The sequence below is a fragment of the Macaca fascicularis genome, chromosome 14 (assembly GCF_037993035.2).
Source record: "Macaca fascicularis isolate 582-1 chromosome 14, T2T-MFA8v1.1".
Classification (NCBI taxonomy): Eukaryota; Metazoa; Chordata; class Mammalia; order Primates; family Cercopithecidae; genus Macaca; species Macaca fascicularis.
The window spans coordinates 114,847,934-114,871,411 of NC_088388.1; the positions used below are offsets into that span (position 1 = coordinate 114,847,934).

The following is a 23,478-nucleotide window of genomic DNA, read 5'->3' on the forward strand; positions in this document are numbered from 1 at the left end:
TCCATAGAATCATAGATTTTAAATCTGGAAGGAATCTCACAAGTCACTTGCTTGGCTCAACATTCCATCTTTAGGCAAATAGAGGATTTGTAATCAGAAGACCTGAATTTGAATCCCAAATCTACCACTTACCTCTGGTATCTATAACTTTGAGCAACTCTTTTGACCTCTCTTGGTCTCATTTTCTTCAAATATAAGAAAAGAGTTGTAATAACAAATATCTGCCCATCTCATAGAATTGTTGTGAGGATCACATGAAGGGATGTAATGAAGACGGCAGATAGAATTTTACATTAATATTATTTGATTTGTACCTGAAGATAAATCAGACTTAAAGAGGTTAGATGGCTTACCCAAGAAGAAACTCCTCACCTACCAAGATGGTATCAGCAACTCAACAATATGCAGTCAAGTTTCCACCATCATACCCTTGAGTTTGGAATGCAGACTCAACACCTAGGAGCTGATTGAAGTAAATGAATGCTGGATCCAGGCAAGAAATTATCAAAACAACAAGATTGAGGTATCAGGGTGCCAAATGGCAAACAGACTGAAGAAACAAAACAAGGTCAAACTATGAACAAACTCTCACCATAACAGAAGTTAATATATAGATTACATCAACCAAGTATAGGTATCTTATGGGCACAGTGTTAGGGGAAAATAATGTTTATCTGATTCTGCCTACAACTGTAGATAAGAAAGAACCACTTGCTTTCTAGGTTTCTTATAAAGGTTATTTATTGTATTGCCTCTGCTCAGTCCTGCCTTTAAGGAAACTGCCCATTCACTAGCACCTAGCATCCACTGTCCCCATGTTTAATGCAGGAGCAGCCATTTAAAATACCGGGTCTTGCTCTCCGGTCTCAGCCTACATAGGTCTAGGGACAGGCAACTGACTCAATCAGGGCCAATCAGATCTCTTTCTTGAGATATTTGAATTTTGCTCCCAGGCTGAAGCTTTAAGGCCAAGGAGCTGTTGGCAGCTTTGTTGCTCCATTTATTACCATTCCTGAGTGCCAGCGCTTGTCTTTGGACCTGGCTTTGACACCTTGTCCCCTTTGTTCCCACATAGCTCCTGTCTTCACCCAAACTGATTGCAGTGGTTCAAGCTGTCAGCCCCATGTATATCCAAGAGCATCTGATTCACAGGGCATACATGGCTTAGTTTTCAGGGAACTAAGCTGAGATAAGATAAGGGATGTTCTATGCCCTTTGCTCTTCTTGGGACAGACCTTGAATTCAGACCTCTCAAGGATGCTGAGGTTCTTGGACACAAGCCCCCTTTGCTTCTCCTCTATGACAGCTTCCTACCCCTCCTAACTCCTGTATCTTTATGAGCTACTAATTCTTAGTTCCTATAATCTCACTCTAATGAGACATGGTCTTGGGAAGCAATGAATCTCTTTTGTGCTAAGAAGTAAATATTCTTGAATGTGATTATTTGCACTCAGGGTGTTGGGAAGCGGGGAGTGATATGTTTAACATTTCCAGAGGGCATTCTCTTGAGTAGTTAAAAAAATGCACATGCATTTGTCAATTGTTTTCATAATCTTAAACATAGAGACAACTCAATGTAATAGTTTTGTTTAGTTTTAGATACGCAGTAGTGTGAGACTACATTGAGGCACAGATTACAAAATGATTGAGAGCCATTTCAGATTTTCTTTACCATCTTTAATAAGATTTAACTTACATACAGTAAAGTATACAGGTAATAAGTGTATAGCCCAATGAATTTTTACATATGTATACTGTATATCTAAAAATTTTACATATGTATACTGTATATGTATACCTGTATAACTACCACCCAGATCAAAATTTAGAACATTTCCAATACCCTAGAGGGCTTCCTCATATCTCCTCCCAGTCAATAACCACCACCACTATCACTATCCACCCCTCCAAGATAACTATTCTGACCTCTAATTATCATAGATAACTTTTGCATGTCTTGGAATTTCTTATAAATGTAATCATACACTATATTCCCTTCTGTATCTGGCATCTTTGGTTTGACATTTTAAATGTGAAATTCATCCATATTGTATGAATAGTACTTTGTCCTTTTTCATTGCTGCATTAACACAAATGCAATCGAATCATTGAATAAACATAGCTGTAATTTATTTGGCTATTTTACTGTTGATAGACATTTGGGCAGTTTTTAGTTTAGGCCTATAGGAATAAGTTTGCCATGAACATTCTTGTACATGTCTTTGGTAGACACAAGCCCTCATTTTTGTTGGATATAAGCTCCAGTGAGTCATACAGCATAGGTATGGTTAGTTTCAGCAGAGACTGCCAGAGAGTTTTCCAAAGAGGTTGCATCCACTCCACAATTTAAACAGTTTGTTATCAAACAGTCACTGAGTACCTATTATGAGCCAGGCACTCCACTAGGCATTGGGAATACTGAGAGGAAGCATGCACGTCCATGGCCTAGAAGTACTAATAGCCTGGTAATATCAACAGATACTTTTTATATAATACGGTAAGTGATAGGTGAGAGGTGTGCCTGACGGGAATCCTTTAGGGCTCTAGGGTTGGCTTCCCAGACTTCAGGTGACCAAATGAAAGCTTGGCCAGGTAAAGAAGGGATGGCATTTGAGGGAAAGGTTTCAGAGGCTCCTCTAGTCCCTGCCAAGCCCTGCAGGCTCTTCTCTGGCTGGGAGTCTCACTAATGGAGCAGCCAGGCCTGGGCCAGGCTGTCAGGAGAGAACAAACGGCTGCCAACATGAGCAATGATTTAAAGGAGAAGGTTGAGACATCGGTGAGATGAATACCATTGACTTCGCTGCCATCCTGGAAGCGATTCATCAGGGCGGCTTGGCAAAGAGGGGCATAAATCCCCAGCCAGCGAGGCCAAGCAGGGCTCTGGGAGGAGGAACAGGATGTGATGGCAGCTTCCAAAGCTGTCTCCAGCTGGGCCTGTGCCAGCATTTTGAAAAGCGTCAGTTGGGAGGAATCCCCAGAAGATGACTTTGTAGCTAGGATCCCTTCTCTCCTGAGTTGCGGGTCACCAAGGAGGACACCCTCCCTGGTTACTTGCTGTGTGTGCTTCCCATTCCGTGCACCTGCTGGAGGCTTTTCTTGAAGCAGGCTCTGCGTTGCCTTCTCCTTCTCTCCAGCCTGAATCTTGGCACTCCTGGAGACTCTTGGTTCAAATGATGTATTTATTTTCTTAACGAAAGGGAAAGATTTAAGAGTGGGTGTGAAATGCATCCTCCTCCCTCCTCTGACCCTCCCACAGACTTCCTGCAGCAACCCGAGGCCCAGCGCAGCAGACACCTGGGAAGTCAACAGAAACAAACATGGAGTGAGCATTGCAGAGCACGTGAGTGGATGAGAGATTTTTATGAGTGAAATTTGCTCACAAGCTTCTTTAATAATGTTATTCATCTTCTGTCAAAGTCGTCACATTAATGTAGCGGGAGAGATTTAGAGGAGATGAATTAAGACTTAAATACACAAAATGACTTGGGGAATATTTAAATACAATGCCTTTGATTCTGGTGCAGCATCCTTCCTCACGGGTGTTGCTCATGACTCTTGCCAGGCCCACACAGCCTGGGAATCAACAATTCCCCCTCTCCTGCCCCCTCCCTCCAATGCTTCATTCATCCAATGCTTCTGTGCACCTACCCTGTGTGAATTCATCGTCTCCACAGAGCACAAATACAATAGCCTGGGTGCCTGTTCTGGCTTAGACAGGCCTTTGGGACCTCAGTTTCTTTATTTGGAAAAATGGGTGGGTTTGGCTCTGAATGTGGATGCAGAGATTCCTTAGAGACAGTGGCAGAGAAACAAAGGGAGCCCAGATGCAGAGTCATGGACCCTCTCCCATTCCTCCATCACAGTTCATTGCTATCTACCTGTACATACTGGAAGTTGTGTATTAAAATAAAAGCACTTTGGCTTTAAAAAGAAATGATATCTTCCTTTCTTCCTTCCATGAGTATTTAGGGAGTCCCTTCCCTGGACTAAACATTGTGTTAAGCATTCGGGACAGTCACTAAGCAAATCTGACAGGGCTCCTGTCCTCCTGGTCGGGCAGTCCAACTCACATTCCCTGGTGGTACAACTTAGAATAAAGAGCATCCTGCTGCAATTAAGCGGAGAAAGCTTCCTGAAGGAGGTGGGCTTCAAAGCCCCTGCCTCTCCATTTGCTGTGCATGCTGGACTTCTGGGGCAGACAAAGCTCCTTTCTTCCCCAGGGGCGGGGCGGCGGCGGGGGTGGGGGGGACTCAGCTCTGGCTGCAGAGAGGGTGAAGTGAGGACATCAGACTAGAAGCCAAATTTAGAGGCAAGAAGAACAGCCCAACATTGGGCACCCACTCAATGCATCTCCCCACTGTCTGACTGGGCCCGAGCCAAGAGTCAGAGACCTGGGGAGGTTGGGACCCTATTCCCTTCTCCCATCTACCACATCCACCCCAGCCCCCACCACAACTCTCACCATCCTCACTTTGCTCTCCCACCTCTCCCCTTCCTCTGCTTCGAGTGGCTGGAGAAGGGGAAAGGGCCATCTTCTTGGATTGGAGCCCTTCCCACCCTGCTGGCCTTCTTCGACCTCTTCTGGATCTGCTACACAACAGCAGAGGCAAGGCCTCTTCCCCTGCTGTCCTTCAAACCTCCCACAGATCATTGCTTTCAAGGCAGGGCCAGACGTACCCCTCAACCTGACCCAGATGGGTTGCTCAGACAGGCTCCAGATTATGTCACAGGGGGCACAAAAAGAAATAGACTGGCAGGAGCCCATGTAAGCTCTGATGAGTTGTTTTTGCTCTTCCTTCTAAATCCAGGTTTCTCAGCGATGCTCTCTGTGTGAGTTTTAGGTTCAAGAAAAAAGAAATATACTCAGGCTGCTGAGATTGTTGCAAGAACACAGGAATGCAGCCTGATGAAAAACCAGGCCTGGGAGCCGCTCAGGGGCCAACCAGCTTTTGAGACAAGGTCAGCAGATCATGCCACCAGCAGCAGGCCTTGTCCCTGACCTAGAATCCCTCCACAGAAGAGCTTGGGCGACTCTCGGCATTTGCTTCTCTGGCTTCTACCATCACCAAGGAACTCAGCAGCCAAATCTCTGTACCTCTTACATTCAGACTTCTGAAGGAGAGCACGACAGATGTGGCTAGTCACCATCTGGGACTGGCCACCACTCGCTGGGAAGGTTTAAAACCTGACTGACACACAGACCACTGGCGGGCTGGAAATTGGCTACCCTGGGGTCTGAGGCCTGCTCCTGGTCCTGTAGCTGTCGCGAGAGGATAGGTTAGGCCTAGGGTGAGTTTGGCACAAAGACCCATGCATAAGAAACCCTCAGAAGAGAGCTTGAGACTTGGGGTATGGCAGAGCTGGGGTTCCCCAGCGGGAGCAGGCCAGGCGGCAGGGGGCAGTATAACAGACAGCTACCTGTTTACTCCCCGGGATTCCAAGGAAACAAGAGGGTGGAAAGGAAAGGGATCAGGATTCAGAGACTGAGGCTTTCAGAATGTGAGACACTCACAAACCAGGTCTATGTGTGATTCTCTGCTTGATCTCAAAGCAGCTTACACAAGGAAAGAATCATAGCTCTTCAAAGAGCGTGCCTCATTTCTGTTGACCGTGTCAGTCTGCAGGGGTGGGCCAGAATGCAGATGTCAGGGTGACGAAGCTTAGAAGGAGATGTACTCAGAACCTAGAACAAGGGGACTGGGTGGACCCCCAGTCCAGAAAAACCAAGGAGAGGGGCTAGGGCACAGTCAGTAGGACCCATGCATTTCTTCAGGCCCTCAGCACCACTCTAGAAGAACATTCCAGGCTGTGTGCTTCAATTCAGAAAGCAACCAGAGACAGCAAGATGTTCCACCCCTCTTTCTCTCGTTTGCATTGAGTGGGGAAATCTGGCTGTTCCAAGGTCCATTCTCAAACCCTTCCCTTTGCAGGACCTGAGGCCAGACTCCAGGGAACATGCTGACCCTTCTCAGATAGATATGACTTCCATCCCACGGCTGTGTGTTAGACTTACTTTTCTTAGTGATGAACTTGAGCATGTGCTGGGCCATCCACACCCTCTTGCTGGGACCCCTTTGTCCTAAAGGAGATGGGTTTGTAATTCAGCTGGCTGGGGAGAAAATAGTGGATCCCACAAAAACTTCCCAAGAGCTGAAATTGTATGGGAGTCATATAGCGGCAAACCGAGAACTACTGCTTTTTCTCCCTAAGTCCCTGTAAGAAGCCAGGGCAAATCTATAGTTCAGTCAATTGATGGTACAAGGGACAGGGAAAGGCCTCTTTAGTTGCTGCCGGGCTTCCCAGCCTATCAAGGGGGCATTTTATTTTTCTAGAGGCAAGAGGGAAATTAGATGACTCCATGAAGTCCTGCTAGGACTGCCCCCTACTGATTTCTATCTGAGAGGGGCTGGAGGAGTCCTGGGGTCAGCATAAGGTATTTCTGACTTTATGCAATAGAACCAGCACATCGTTACCAGTATGTTGAGAGTAAGCCTCTAATATTAACCCAGGCCTTAGTGATATTTGTATTGATGGAGTCTTCTACCCAACACTCTTCTTTTAGGCTCATGGAGAGGATCTTTCAATCCTTCCAAACAAGAATGGGAATGCAAGGACAAGCTCACCTCTTTATTGCCTGCCTCTTTGCCTCTGCCTATCTGTACCCCAGCAGTAGGGGGAGTTCAACATCATTGCTCCTGGAATTCTTGAGTCCCAGACAGATGGCAGTCAACAGCCTGGTGACAGGGTACATTTAAGGGGATCTTAGTGGCCTTCTCAAGCAGCAGACGGGCAATTTATATGAAAGCATTTTGTAAAATATTTGTTGACACAACAGCTATTGTTCTATTATCGTTGTTGTTGTTGTTAATACAACACCCTTGCCACTCTCAGAGAATTGAAAGTGGGAATGTTCTTCAATGATTACAGTCCCCTTGGAGACTGGCTGTCTTCCAGAGGTATCTATTTTTAATTTCACTAATGCTTTTCTTCCAAGAGGACACAGAAGTCCCACCCAAAAAGTGGGACCTACCTAGAGTTCAGTCTCATAACTTGTTGGACTGCCTGTCCTAGGAATAGAATTTAAATGAATTTATGTTGGGGAATAAAATATACATTGTAATATAAATGTATAAGGTACAAAGGGTCTTGTCTTCCATCCTACCTTCCTACCACGAGCCCATGAACCCATGTCCCCGAGACTTTGGCAAATTTGATCCTAGACACTAAGCTGACACAGAACACCTTCGATCCATGTGGCTTGGTGTGGTGATGACAGCACTAGGCTAAAAATAAAGAAATCTAGGTCAAAGTCTTTATCTCCCTTTACCAACTTTGTGCCCTTGGGTGACCCTTGGGACCCTTGCTTTCTTCAAAAGCTATGTAACAATTGCTATGGCCTGAATCTTCATGTCCCTCCAAAATTCACATGTTGAAATGTGAGCTCCCAAGGAGATGGTATTAGGAGATGGGGCCCTTGGGGGGTGATGAAGTTATGAGAGTAGAGCCCTTATGATTGCCATGAGTGCCCTTGCAAAAGAATCCCCAATAAGTTAGATAGCCCCTTCCGCCACGTGAGGTCACAACGAGAAGGCACCATCTATGAAGCAGGAAACGAGCGTTCCTCACACCCCAAATCTGCCTTGATGTTAGACTTCCCAGACTCCAGAACTTTGAGAAATATATTTTTGTTGTTTATAAGCTACCCAATCAAAGGCACTGTGTTATAGCAACCTAAATGAACTACGGCAACAATAACACCTCCTATCATTGTTGGGAGAACCAAATGAGATAATGGAGATACACTCCCAAGACCCAGGGCATACTGAGAGCTTCATTAAATAGTCGCTGAATTGGAGTTGAAGAAGGCGGTGCACACAAAGTAGGTAGGATTCCAGGGAAGGGCTAGTGGGAACGTGTTCTGCACAGGTTGAGGACAGAAAACGGCCAAGTCTATGCTACATTTAGACCTCATCAACCACTAATGAAGGGAAACCCAGCTAGACGCCCAGCCATAGGACCTGTCAAATTCTAATATGTGTGTTCTATAAAAATCAACAACACTCCCCCAAGGATTCATTAAAGCAAACAGCCCCTCTTATTTATCAATGCTATTCACCCCAAGTGAAGATGACAACAATCAATTAAATAAACAAATCAAGTTTAAAAAAGCTTAACTCAAGGCAGACATGATTAATTTCCTCATCATTGATTGACATTAACTATGTTAGCCAGTTTTGCTATGGTAACAAACAACCCCTAAAATCTTAGTGGCTTATATCTTACAAGCATTTATTTCTTGTTCACAGAGCATGTTGGCAGCTGCAGATGTGCTTCATGAGTCCTCTCATTCAGGGACTTAGGCTGAAAGGGCAGCCCCTAATTTGGGACCTGCTGATCTGACGATAGAAAGAACTGAGCAAGAGAAATGGCCGAACACACCATACTCCTTGTAGCTTCTGAACTGACTCATATTCCATGAATCCAAGTAAGTCACATGGCCAAGCTTGACAAGGGTGTGGGGAGCTGGCACACAGGGGCAGGAGGTGGGGGCGTGGAATATACTCCATTTTCTTGTTTGTTTGTTTGTTTGTTTGAGACGGAGTCTTGCTCTGTCGCCAGGCTGGAGTGCAGTGGCGCTATCTCGGCTCACTGCAATATCCGCCTCCTAGGTTCAAGTGATTCCCCTGCCTCGGTTTCCTGAGTAGCTGGGATTACAGGCACCCACCACTACGCCTAGCTAATTTTTGTATTTTAGTAGAGATGGGGTTTCATCATGTTGGCCAGGATGGTCTGGATCTCCTGACCTCGTGATCTGCCTGCCTTGGCTTCCCAAAGTGCTGGAGTTACAGGTGTGAGGCACCGTGCCCGGCTATATACTCCATTTTCTAAAGGCCACCACAAGCCACAGGGAAGCAGCATGGGTGCACAATGCTCTCAAGGGGAAAAAGTGAATATCCTAGAGCAACAGTACAATCCACTACCGTGAATCTGACCCTGTCCTTCTCACTCCATACACACCCACATGGATTTTCATACCTTTCTTATTTAGAAGATATTCTATGTCCTATTCATATTATCTTCATGTATTTGGTGCATTCGTGGGGGATGATTTGCAGTACAGGCCATATATTTGGGGGTCTTCTGAACAACTAGAAGCCCCTTCATCCAGAGAGTCTGCATACGTTCTCCTGTAATCTTTCCTGCGGGCTCCCTTCATAGATGTCTGGACTGTCTGGGCTTCCCTTCTCTCAAACTGGGCTCACTTATTAAAGTGACCTTTCTCTTGACTAGGCAGCTACTTTGACGACCTCCTCAAATGCAATGCAAAAGCTGGACTCTCCTCTACCACCAAGCACTCCCAGGCTCCTGGGCAGTGCCATCAGCTCCACTCCAGCCATCCCTCCAGACAGGTGCCTGAAAAACAGAATTTCTGCTTCAGGTAATGCAGCTGCTTCTCTCTGAATAATGCATGCCGTACACCACACCAGACCAAGGACAAGCAGCTGAGAAATTGGGGAGCTTTCATTTGATTTCATTATTTTGCTTTTAGACCCAAGCATTTGCTGCTGTCAGGCATTTCAAAGAGGACAAGACAACAAGGTGTTCTGAGACAAGCAGAGAAGGTCAGTCATCCTTGGGGACTGAGAGGATTCAGCAGAGAAGGCCAGGCCGGACAGCCCTTCCCAGGGGCACAAGGACCTAAAGAGGTACCTCAGTGGGTGTGTCCCATGGGGGGTATAGGAAGACTTGAAATTCTGAGTAAACGGACTTTCAGGGGGATGCTTCCATTGCATCTGGGGGCAAACACCTCCATCTACATCAGTTAGTGACAGAGACAAGCAGGACACATGGAGAGCTGTGAGACGGTAATTAGGAATCACAGAGTCCAAAGCAAAGGATCGTCGTTAGTAGATGACCTTTGATGAAGGAAATTTGACTCCAGCAAACAGGTAGAGTTCAAGCCAATGAATTAGCCTAGCTACAATAGAATCAGGCACCCACGAGCCTACTCCTACCTGGTTCAGGCTTCCCATAGTACCTGCTTTGGGGTCCCAATGTGAATCATGTTGACCCTAAAGATGCCAGCCTTAAGCACATCCACACCCCACCACCACAGTACACACAGGCTCTGCTCTCACAAGGTTGGCTCTTTCCTTGTCCCTGAAGAGCACACATGAGTTTTCATCTCATGTCCATGCCATTGCTCATGTCCATGCCCCCCACTGGAATCCTCTCCCTACTCCTCTCTGCCTACCCAGATGCTTGCTATTCTCTATGGAGCAGCATGGGTCCTACTACTATTTAACCACTGAAGCTCCCATTGATCTCTCCCTTCTCTCCATTTCTACAATTACCTCTGTGAATGACCAGTTTGTATTATTCTTGATAATTATAATAATACATTATTTCAAAGCATTTCCTCTCTGGTCCTCACATTATGCTGCTCAGAGCTATAGGGTACTCCTGGGCGCCCCCAGGGCCACTCTGGGAACATAGAAAGGCTGAGGAGGTGGCTCACCCTCAGGATATAAGCCTCACACTTATGTCCCTGCCCCCTCTAACTACAGCAGCTCAGCTCTTGATCTGTGTTTCATTTTAGAGTTTCACATACAAATTTTTTTTTTGTTTTAAAAAGGATTGCACTATTGATTTAGAAATGACTGCATTTTTATTTCATCCTCATGAGAAGTGTGTGAGGCATGTAGGACTAGGTATTATCACCCACATTTTGCAACTGAGGAGCCCGAAGCTCAGGGAGACAAACTGTCTCATCAAGAGCACACAGCTAAGGGAGGAGGGAGAATCTCGATTTCTGTCTTCTGAGTCTAAATCCAGTGTATTTACAATCCACACTTGGGCTTATCTCTAACTTAATTGTTAACTTCTCTCAGAAGCAGAAACTGAATTTTTATTATTTATTTATCTGGTTTTCTTTTCTCTTTCTTTCCTTCCTTCCTTCCCTCCCTCCCTCCCTCCCTCCCTCCCTTCCTTCCTTTCTTTCCTTTCTTCTTTCTTTTTTTTTTTTTTTTACAGAGTCTTGCTCTGTCACCCAGTCTGGAGTGGTACAAATGGTACAATCTCAGCTCACTGTAACCTCTGCCTCTGGGGCTCAAGCAATCCTCCTGCCTCAGCCTCCCAAGTAGTGGGGACTACAGGCATGCACCTCTGCCTGGCTGATTTTTGTATTTTTTGGAGAGATGGAGTTTCGCCATGTTGCCTAGGCTGGTCTTGAAATCCTAGTCTCAAGTGATCCGCCTGCCTTGGCCTCCCAAAGTGCTGGAATTACAGGCATGAGCCACTGCACCTGGCCGTTCTCTGTTTGTTTCTGATTCTGAACATCGTTGTGGGCACACAGTAGGTTCTTACTACTTACCTAGCCCTGATTGCAGGTGCACCCTTGGCTTTGCTGGAGATGCAAGGCCTGGCCTCACCTCATGCCTTTCTTAGGCAGCACATACCTATGAGTGAGTGACTTACAAGGCTGTACTAGGTACCTGGGCATTTTATGTAATCAAAGGGATACTTTCCTGCTCTCTTTCTCTTGCTGTTGACATGGTTACAAAATCTTATTATTAGCCCAGAGGATGGGGTAATAGGACATGACATTCACATTGTCAGTGTTTTAAAGAGCTGTAGTTACCTCCTGGAGAATAATCTGTGTATTGTAGCAAGCAACAGTGCTGCTGCTGCTGCACCTGGTGCAGCTCCTGTTTTCCGGCTCCCTCTTCATCCTTCTGCAGTTCTGAGACAGAGGCCTTCCCACCAGGAGGCAAAATCGGGTATCCTTCTTGGCTACCCTGGCCACATTGTGGGGACACACCACGATTCCTGTCCTCATGACCTGGGGAGGAGGCATGCAGGGAACCACTTTTAGGTAAGAGAAGGAGCAGAGCAGTGGGCTGACTCACAAAGGAAAAAAAAAAAAAAAGATAAATCAAGATAAAATTGTTTCTAAATTGAATGTTTTTCACTATTTTCAGTGTGGTATCTGCAGTGCTCCAAGATGATTCCCTCTCGGGGGCTTCAGAAAAGCTGTAAATAGAATGAATTGCTTTTAGGGACTTACTCTGGTAGTTCGCTTCTCAAGAAAATATATGCTAATGCATGTAGACTATCATTATTGGGGAGACCTATGTCCCGACTCTTTTATGTCTATGAAGAGCAGGTTTCTGATTGCTAGCATTTTGCCAAAGTCTTTGTCATGCGTGGGCTGAATGTCTAGCAGAAAGCGGCGGATTCAGCCACAGCTACATGCTGTGTCTCTCCTAGGCCAAGGTTGGAGGGGGGTCTTGGTTTGCCTAAGAGAAGTTTCTTATGAAACCAGAAAGAGGGAAAGCACAGATTTTTCTAAGAGCCCCAATAAAAGCCAACTCGGTCCAGACTCGCCTGCAATTCTGAGACCTCAGAGAGGTTTAGAAGCAGGGAGGCCCCGGCTCCACGGGATGGGGGAACTTCCTTGGTCCAGCAGGATGCAGTGCTACACCCAGCCAGAGGGTGGCAGCACGTCCCACACGCCCCACGGCTTTCTTTGTTTTCTGACCATTCCAGGGCAGTGTTGTGGGACCGCCTTCCCCATGCTCAGCGAGCCTCTTCTGCGTCTCTTTCTGCTGTGGCAAAGTGGGTTAAACAGCGCGCGGATTTGCGAGGAACACAGCCAACAAATGAGATATCAAACGCAGCTTCCCATGTAAGAGATCAGACTCCGGCGGGCACACACGCCGGCGCTCTGCTGGAGCTCCTTGGCTCTGCAGCCAGCTTCATTTAGGATTCATAAATACTTTTGCGCACTCCCGCGCATACAGCCGCCAAAGGAATTTCATTCTGTATCATCTGCATTCAAATGCAACAAAGTGAAAAAAAAAATGTGGACATTAAAAAGAAGGAGAAGAAGAAGGAAGAGGCTCTGAAGAAAATCTGAGGCTCGGAGTGGTGGGTGTTGGGTAGCTGATGACTTGAGGAAGGCTTCCTGCACCTCTGTGTTCCTACAGAGAAGCCTGTCCCTGACTTCAGTTCACCTGTGGCGTGGTGGGTGAATGCAGCCTAGACCTGCCGGTGTGGGATATGCTTTTCAATGACACTTTTAAAATAATGAATTGGGTGCTTGTCAAGGTAGGCAGCAACCTTAGATAGGTGTTGGTCCTGAAGTTCCTCCTTCGGCTGCTGGGGAGCTGGGACCTTTTGAGCTCCAACTTGGGCCTCAGGTAGCAAATTCAAATGCTTTTGGGAACCAGTCCGAGGAACCCAAAGGTATGAAGCCAGTCAGGTAACTGGAGCGTTCCCGCTCAGGCCGAAGAAGGGAGCAGCTACTCCAGCCCAGCTGGTTATTGTCAAGTGAGAATTGTTATCAAGTCCGCCCATTTATCAAAAGAAACCAGAAACACATGCTTTGTTTGTTTGTTTGTTTGTTTTGAGATGGAGTCGCGCTCTGTCGCCCAGGCTGGAGTGCAGTGGCGCCATCTTGGTTCACTGCAAACTCTGCCTCACGGGTTCAAGCAATTCTCTGCCTCAGCCTTCCAAGTAACTGGGATTACAGGCACATGCCACCACGCCCAGCTAATTTTTGTATTTTTAGTAGAAATGGGATTTCACCATGTTGGCCAGGCTAGTCTTGAACTCCTGACCTCGTGATCCACCCGCCTTGGCCTCCCAAAGTGCTGAGATTACAGGCGTGAGTCACCGCGCCTGGCCCAGAAACACGTTTTTACAACGTATGAAATCTGGTTTTAAGTAATGAGCACCAAATTTAAAACTATTAAATACTCTGTAGGTCTAACAAAACAATTCCAACAGATTACACCTCATAGGAATTCTACCCTATACAGCCTAGTCTATCAAAGACTTACCTTCTGTGATTGTTTGAAACACTTATCTGTGTCTCATAATTTGCCAGGTTTGATTTTTCTGACTTGTTCTCTAGCTTTTCGTTGTTTGCTCAGCAAGACTATACGCATTTCAAGGGCAGGGGCATGTCTTATTTTTGTTTTTTCCCAATAGTTCTAAGCTGACAGTAAAAACTTAGCAATTTTTAGTGAGTTATAGCCTAACCTACCCCATTCCACAAAATATTTGACAATTTCTACATAAATGCATGCTATAGAAAATAAAACAAATAATTAGATGCATCAGAGTAAATACGTAAACTTGGCCTTCTAATCAAGTGCTTTTATAGGCACGGTACTTGAGTGAGTTTCCTCAGGATAATATCCAATTGTTTTTGTTAGATTATATGCAGACCCAGAAGCTTGGGAGGGTCCCTGGAACGTGGGAAAAACTCACACAGTGTGAATAAAGGACAAGGCAAGTGCAATGACCTTGGAGAATGAGGTCTGTGAATAGTAAGGCAGAGAGATCAGGATGTGAGATCTACGACCCACCTGGAACTAAGAACCAAAATAATGAATGACTGCCTCTCTGTGGAGCTTCTTTCAGTTGTAAGTGACAAACATAAAATTGAAACTGGCTTAGGCAAAAAGAGGAACGTATTTGAAGGATGCTGAAATAATATCCTTCCAAGCCATAGGACAAGAAAGGATTCATTTGGACCCACAGGAAAATCTGAACCAGATATATCGTGGTAACTCTGTGTTTCATCTCTGTCTGTTCATTTTCTCTCTGTGCAGCTTCATTTTCTCCCTCAGCAGCAGGCTTCCTCTGTGCATTAGGGAACAGAACGACCAACAACCTCCGTGCCTCCCATCTCACAGCTTCTACCCCCAGAGAGAACTGCTTCGCACTCTTCTTATAGCAAGATGGAAACCCTTGGGGAAGGGTTCTGAATGCCTCACTGGAGTTTAGATGCCCACCTCAGAGCCATCCCATTCAATGATGACAGCTAGGACAGGAGTGGCCATGACTGGCCTGGCTTTGGAAAGATACCCAACATGGAGTAACAACATGGCAGCCTTTATTTAAACCACATGGTTCCTTTTAGGAGATAAACATTTCCAAGAAGAAGAGGACACTTCCTAGAAGAAGGGAAGGCTGCTGGCAGATCAAATGTCCCTGAAGTTCATATAGCACTTGGCTACAAATGGCTTCCATTTATATCATCTCATTTTATTTGTCCCTCACAAAACTGTGCGTAGTGTAGGGTATCTACAATTGTTCCCATTTGACTGGTGGAATAAATAAGGTTAAGAGAGACTAAGCAACCAAGGTCACATAGCTTTGAAAAATGGCCAATCCAGTACTCAACACACACACACACACACACACACACACACACACATATATATATATATATATATATATTCTTACTTCAATTCCAATACTCATTCCACTATACAGGAGGTGAGTGGGAAGGTTGTGACTTTCCAGAAAAAGAATTTTTTATTGCAAGATCATGCTTTTCTGAATAATATAAAGCCTGGCTGGTAGATCTTTAACTAGGCTGCTCCTCCTCTGCTTTTCAAGGTTTGCTGGAATTTCTTGAGATGCAATTTCTTGAGATGCAAGCAGCTGACCTCGATGACCCTCTCTGCTCAGTTTAAGGATTTTGTTGTCTGTCCAAGATCCATATCCAAAGATTCCAGATCCATCCCTACTCCACTCCTGAGTGTGTAATTTGGGGTATTTAGAGGTACTTCTGCCTTATGAAATGGCTGGCGTCCTCTGGGCCAGAAGCACGACTACCCATTGGAAAAGAACTGAGACAGGGGAGAAAACATTGCTGGGAATGCAGTACCAACTGAGATGAAGATGATCCTTCCATTTTTTCAGCTGAGAGCAGCACAGCTTGCCACTGGTGGATAGCACAGCCCTATATTGAGTACTATGGCCATGGTGGCAAGATACTTGGCATCTTTCATGCAAAGATGAAAGAAACAGGCCTTCTCACCTGTATCACCAGAAGACTCCTGTAGACTCACTGTCTCATGGTCTCTCCTGCTTTTGAGACAAATCATGAATATGCATCTTTTTTTCATCCCGCTCATCAATGCCCAGAGAAGTCCTGGATCTAACTGATTTGACTTGGATCAGCCAGCCAGGCTCTGTGTCCAAGCTGCCTCGCCTGAGTGTAGTAAGTGCAGCATACTAAAAAGAAAGAATTACTCTTGACACCAGGATTATATCATTGCCAAATGCATCGATAATCTATTAAAGATGTGGAATAATATAACACTACTTATCAATTGAGGGAAGCCATCCCGAGGAGGAGGCAAGTAAGGTTTCGATTTCCCTTTCTGGATGAACACTTTCCCTCCATCCCACGATTTGCTGTTCCCTAGGTTTGGCCTCATGCATAATTCAGTGATCCGCGTGGCAGGAAAACATTTAGAAAACTTCTTTTGCCTTCTCCAGGAGGCTGGGGCAAAGGTGGCTTACAGCTATTCATCCATGCAAGGAAAGCTATCTCTGCTGCAGCCCACCGGAAGAGACGGGGCCATGGCCTCTCTCATTCCCATTAGGGGACTTGCCTAAGGGTGACATAATGAATTGCTCTGACCCAGTCAGAGAAGAAAAATACAGGTTGGATAAGATAAATTGATGCCACCCCAGTCTTTCCAGCAGTGCTGGTGAGGACAAACTCCTGCCTTGAGGTTTTGCTTTCTCAGAAGAAAACAGTAGTGTTTTTATCTTGTCGATGAAGGTGAAGGAATGGAGTTCTCTGGGGTGTTACAGGGAAACTTGCATGAGTTGGCTGGTCCCTAATGTTACATTTATTCAAAATTTAATGATCCCCTACTATGTTCCAGGCACTGGGCTAGGTCCTGGGAATACGTTGAAAATCAAACTCGAAACACTCAGAATGTACTGGGAGACACACGCAAGTATATAAACTATTGTATTTTTCATCTTTGATGACTGAGATGTTAGAATCATTTATTGTTTTTATTTTTTCTTCAGGTAGATATTTTTGAAGCACAAACTATGTGCCTGAGCCTGCACTGGATGCTGAAAATACAGCAGTGAATGAGACAAGATAAGGTTTCTAGTGAGGAAGATGAACAGTAAACCAGTACACGAAATACATGCACAAGATAGTTACAGATTGAAATATACCCTCTGAAGCAAAGAGTGAACGATATAATAGAAAGTGAAGGGAGTGGGGGTAACTTGGAATAAAAATATCTCTCAGAAAAGGTGATATCTGAGCTGAACTTTATGGATTAGAAGAAGCCAGTCATACAAAGAGATGAACAAGGAATAATGTTGACAACAATGGTGTGGCGGTAAATGTTTTACAGCCAGCTCTCTGGGGGAAAAGAAAACCCTGATTTTCAGTGGTTGCCAGTTACCATGGTGTAAATACTCCCACATTGCCAGTTTAAAGCTGCCAACGTGATATCCCTTCATGCAGATTTGGGAAGAGATGTGTACAATGGATCCTCACTAGCCTATGAGAGCCGCCTCCAGCACACCACCATTTGCCAGTTACCTGGCCATACTGAGGGGCAAGTAGGGACTGGGTCCTGGTCAACCCTAAGGGGTCAGACAACAAGATGATGAGACTAGAGAAGGTTCTCTGGAGCTACAGGTTGGGAATCAGAAGTGCTACATTCAGACACAACCATGATATATTATATGTATAGTATGCCCCACCAGTCAGTGCAAAAGGCATCATACCTTATCCTTCTTGATCCTATTTAAAAATTGGATATTCCCACACCACCCACCTAGATATTTTATACAAATAAGCTCAATTTAACTCTGTGTGTGTGTGTGTGTATGTGTGTGTGTGTGTGTGTGTGCATGGCTGGATGAATAAGGCATGGCATTAGGGGTACAAAACTGAGAAATACTAAGTCCCTGCCCTCATGGCTCTGGCAGTCTGATAGAGAAAAGGGAAATAGGGAAAGAAAACTAACATTTACTAAACATCTACCACTAACATAGAGAGACCAGTAGAGGGAAACACAGATAGATCACATGTATTTGCTATGATATAAAGAAAGGATTTTTTATAGTTTAATACAACTCAAAATATTAAAAGGACAGAATTTCTGGGCCAGTTGGACTACATGGGTGGTTTCCCTTGGCTCAGACCAGGAAAAAAAAATCTGGTAAGAGTTGGTCTTATTACTGTTTTGATGATCACCTTGTTTACCCATCAAGGAGGCTTTGGGAAGGACCCAGGAGCTCAGCTTATAGACTTTGGCCATTGACAGTTTCCAAAACCAAGAATCTAGAACCCAGAGAGATGGATAACATGGGAGAGTTGTCAATTCATAAAATGCTTTAGCAATACCCAGAGACTCATGGGAGTTAATATTACCATCCTCTACTTGGCATGCAGATACTATAATTTACAACATAAAGTTTACATGAAAGGAATTGTTCTCTCTGATTGGCATTTGGGAGATGGTCCCTGATGATAAGTGCACTCCTTTGCAGGGCTGGCCAATAATATTTCAGTCTCTGGCCTTCTCAAACCACTTTGTCAGAGGCTCTACAAAGATGCATTGATTTATCTTGTGACAACAATAAAGAGTTTAAGATCCTGGCAGGAAAACCAGAGGAGAAATCCAGCAGGGTTTCAAATCAGGGACCATAACTTGGGAGATAAATGTGAATGGATTATGCATCTAGAAGAGATAGTTGAATCCATGGAAGAGTGATTATTCCTTCACTTGGAAGTGAAGGAGGAACAGCAGAAAAGGGAAAACAACTTATAGGAATGTGGATGTTGAGGCAGAAAGAGAATCCAGAGAGGAAACTGGAAATGAGATGTTAATTTCTTAGAAACAAATGAAAAGGAAACCATGGAAGTAAAGAGTTTCACAAAGGAGGGCACAGCAAGTTCAAATGTGGCCAAGACAGTATGAGATGGAGAAGCGAGCAAAGGCCCTTGAAGCAGGTGGTGAAAGACATCACTGATCATCTCTGTGACAACAGTTTCACTAACACTAACATTTGTACAGTGCTTTTCAATTCGTGGGGAGAAAACGTCTTCCTCATCTATTAGCTCATCTGAGGCTCATAACAAATGTGATGAAGAAAGGGAGGTTCGGATAGTAAGTGGCTGATCCAGAAATGGATCCGAGCCTTCTGATCTCAAATCACATCCTGTTTCTGCTGTGTTACAAGGTTGTCTCTCAGAAAAGCACCTTGGGGTCTAAGTTGGACTATAAGAAAGGAGTGAGGTGCAAGGATGTGGCCAAGGTCAAGGGCAGCAAGAGTAAAGCGTCCACTTTACAAATTTGAGTGAATAGAGGCTGAGTAGTAATTTTAGGAACTTTTTTGTTCTAGGATAAAAATAATTATAAATGTTTAGAACCAGTAAAAAGAAAAGATTGGGTACCAAGAGAGATGGAGGAAGATCCCAGATGGTGAAGAAAGGAAATGGGACCAAGAACACATGTGGAGGACTATGTCACCGCAAGACAGAGGGCCTTTGAGGGTGTAAAGGCAGAAGAAACCCTGCACTGGAGAAGAGAGAACTTGAGGAACACCCTACTGTTGGATGAAAACACAGTGAGGTCATCTTCTAAGTCTAAGAAGGGGAAGGAAAGCTATTGTAGGGCATTTTCTTCATGGCCTCCTGACACCCTCCTGGTGTTCGGAAAGTCACAGAGATGACTCAACACAGCACCACACTGTTTGGCACTGGCTGTTTTCTTTGGGATAACTATGGTATAATGTAAACAGTACTGGGCTTGGGCACCCAACACTCAGAGTACAGTTTTGTCCCTGAGAGGTCTCCTTGGCTTTATGTCCAGGAACTCCAGCTCCTGGACACTGTACCTGAGAATTGCACTGTTATCTCAAATTCACTGGGACAGAATCCAGCAGAAAACAGCAGAATCTTAAGTGCCAGAAAAATTACCTGGTCTAATTCTTGGATTCCCTTTGTAACATACCCTACCAATTGCTCTGCTTGATCATTTCCTGTGACAAGGTACTCACTACTTCTTTAGGCAGCTTGCTCCATTTTTAGACATGTCTAATGGATTAAAAAAAGTCTTCCTTATATTTGTCTTAGATCTGACCTCTGGGCAACTCAGAATACAGAAATAAATTGGCTAATTTCTGTTCCCCCGGGAGTAGTTGTCAAAGATTTGAAGAGAGCCATCATGTGTCTTTACATTTTCTATTCTTCAGGGCAAGCAAACCAAATTCTCGTTATTATTTCTGGGTTTCTCACTATCACATTAATTCTCCCCCATACTCACCCCAGGATGCCAGTGACTGGTAGGTGTGCCTCTGCTGAGCCCACCATCTGACTCTACATTTCCACCTATTCAATTTCTGATCCCCTTGACCAGAGTTCTTTTCTCTGATTCCTCTGAGAGAAGTCAGTTCCCTCTGAACACCACTGTCAGTCTAAACATCCTAAACATGGCTTGTTACAGGACACTTCGCTTGTCAGAAAAACTTCAGTGGTTCTCCTTTTACTATAAAATGAAGTCCAAATCTGGCATTAAATGCCCTCCAAAATGAGGCATTTCAGTATTGCTCCAAGCTCTTTGTTCTGAATATTCCCCTCCAATGGGTTTATTCATTCATCCTCCCATTTATTCATTGAAGAAACAATTATTGAGTATCTACTATATGCCAGGCACTATAATAGGTTAATAGAGATCCAAAGATGACAGAGAGATGGTCCTTGACAAGAAGGGGTTCACAGTATGATGGGGAAAAACACCATGTAAGTACACAAGCAATTCAGGTTATTACATGCAGCAAAACACAATCATTAAATATCACACCAATGATGTGTAGCAGTAACAGGGAAGGAAGAGACCCACTCTTCTTGGAGTGGATGGGAGAGCATTCACAGGGAGGGTGATATTTCAATTGAGACTTGAAGGGTAATAGAAATGTGCATGGTTAATAAAAAAAAAAGACAAAAATATTATAAGTAGAAGGAACAGCTTCTGAAAGGCCATGTTCTAGAAAGTTCAAGTTGTCTAACATTTCAGTAGAGTATGTCTAACATTTCAATGTGGAAAATGTGAGAGAAAGCAGTGATGAGGTGGTAAAATTTTAACAGCCAGCTTTTTGGGGTGGGGTTGGGGGAACCCTGATTTTTAGCATGCCAATTTCTATAGTGTAAACATACTATAGCTAATGGCTAATTTCAAACTTCCAATGTGACATCACTAAACTCAAATCTGGGGGAAAAAATGCTCAATTGGCTCTCAAAAACCAGGAGGAATTAGAGAAGGCTATAATCAGGAAAGGCTTTTTATATGCTATGGAATTGCAATTTTTTTTTTTTGTCCTATAGAATTATGAAGAGCCCGTGAAGAGCTTTAGACTAGATAATGTCATGACCAGCTCTGCCTTAACAAAAACAAGTGCAAAATGCCTGTGTGTATATATGACAGGTAGAGATGCTGTTAGAGAAGTAAGTGATCAAAATTAGGACACTGATTCCCAACCCTAGCCACATGCCACATGTTAGAATTACCCGGGGAATTAAAAAATAATCATGGTATTGAGACCTCAATCCTGAGATTCTGATTAAATCTGGCTGGGCTGCACCTTGGCTTCAGTAGGTCATAAATGCTCCTCAGGTGATATTAATATACAGCATGGATTGCAGAGCACTGAGTTAGGAGACTATTTCTCTGAAACATATTTTCTCGCTATTCAATTTCATATTTTGCCTTGGGAACATCTCCAGCTCCACCTCTGAACATTCTTCATTTATCTCAGTCCAATTTGGGTGGCCAGCCCTTCCCTTCAGACTCAGTTCTTCTTGTTTCCCTCCCATCTTTTTGTACCTTCTTTTGCTTCCCAGTCTGCATTCACTCAGGAGCCAAATAATGAGTGCCTTCGGATTCCTGCCTTGCTGCTTGCTATGAGACAGTCCTGATGACTCTCACTCCAAGACCTCAGTACCAAAACCCCTAAGCCTTCTCGAAAGGAGAGAAGGGATAGAAGACTGAGGGAGGGAATGATGGATATCTGCATTGATATGTGGCTGTGAAAATTACAAGAAAATAATATAATGATAATGAGTTACAAAATGATTATTGTGGGCTCCTTTCTAGATGCTCTTTATGTATTTGTTTAAATCTTCAACAACTCTATGAAGTACGTACTATTATTATCATTCCTTTTTCATATATGAGGACATTGAAGCACAGAGAAAATAAGTAACATCACCAAGGTCAACAACTGGTAAGTAGCAAAACTAGCCTTCAAATCCATGCAGTTTGGCTCAAGTGACCCTCTTTCTACCACTAAATTCTTCTGCCTCTTTCAAGAAATACTTTGATATACTTGAGAGAAGTCTTGATTATTCACTGGATGTACATGGAGGGAAAAGGAGAAGTTAAATTCCAGCTTGCTGGAATTGGAATTTGAGAGGACAGGAATTTCACCAAGCAAAACAGAGAATTTAGGAGGAAAAGACATTCTACAGGGTATGGATTTAGACATGTTGAGTTTGTATTGCTATGGTAGATGACCACCAAATGGCTATGTATGAGGACCTGGGGCTTAGGAAAGGAAATATGAATTGGAAATACAGTACAAGTTTTTACAGTTATCAGGACTGAGGTAGTGTGAAAGCCATGGGAATAGGGGCAGTCACTGCATTCACCCACGTAGAGTTTGTAGATTGAGAAGAGAAGAGGGTCAAAGTCAAGTACTAAGGAGACAAACATTGAATGAGACCTGAGTAAAGGACACTGAGTGCAAAGGTAGAGAGACAGTAGAAGCTTCGGGGGAGCATGATACGGAGGAAACCAAGTGAATATGGAAAAACTTTTTCCATATTCTCCATTTTTCTCCACTCTACTACTCTCACTCAACAACCAATAGTTTACTCCTGGCCACCAAAATGTGTGGTTTTTCCCCCTCACACCCATTCTCAACCAATTCTCTGACACCCAGGTGTAGCTGGATATCCTGCAACTTAACTGGATTCTGGCACCATCTACTTGGAGATAACACAGACTCTACAAGTCAAGGACTCAGACCCACAAGACTGCCTCCCATTTCATATTTCACTTGCAAGTCCCAGGTTGTGACCTTTGCTTCTGACCCTCCAGCTTTAAATCAGGGTTCCCACAATCCCCTACTTGGGTTCCATAACTTCCTAGGATGGCTTGGGGAAACACATGTCTACTAGTTTGTTATAAACCATATTACAAAGGACACAGATGAACAGTGAAATGAAAAGTTACCTGGGGCAAAGTGTATGGGAAGAAGCACAGAACTTCCAAGCCTCTCTGCGTACACCACCCTCGCAGCACCTTCATGTGTCCAACAACCTGGAACTGCTCTGAACCCTATAGTTCAGGGATTTTTGTGGCGGCTTCATGATGTTGGTGTGATCTATTATTTAACTCAATCTCCAGCCTTTCTCCCCTTCCTGGAAGTCGAGCGGTGGGGCTGAAAGTCCCGACCTTTTAGTCCTGGACTTGGTCTTTCTGGTAACCAACCTCCATCCAGGAACTTACCAAGAGTCACCTCTTTAAAACACAAGAAGTCCTTATTGCCTAGGAAATTCCAAAGATTTTAGGAGCTCTTTGGCAGAAACTGGGGGTAGAGACCAAGTATATATTTCTTATTATATCACAA

General features: G+C 44.3%; 1 long non-coding RNA gene across 5 annotated transcripts in view; it reads right to left on the minus strand.

The window, feature by feature from the left end:
• Positions 1–1,655: 1,655 nt before the first annotated feature.
• LOC101866959 (uncharacterized) overlaps positions 1,656–23,478 on the minus strand; it is a 137,424-nt gene continuing 115,601 nt past the window's right edge. For 3 of the 5 annotated variants that reach the window (XR_012422800.1, XR_010581015.2, XR_010581014.2), the window contains 2 exons: positions 11,642–11,842; positions 1,656–3,186 (listed from right to left, as the gene is read on the minus strand). This is a non-coding gene — a long non-coding RNA (uncharacterized lncRNA). The remainder of the gene's footprint in view (positions 3,187–11,641; positions 11,843–23,478) is intronic. The other 2 variants (XR_012422801.1, XR_012422802.1) reach the window with 1 other exon arrangement.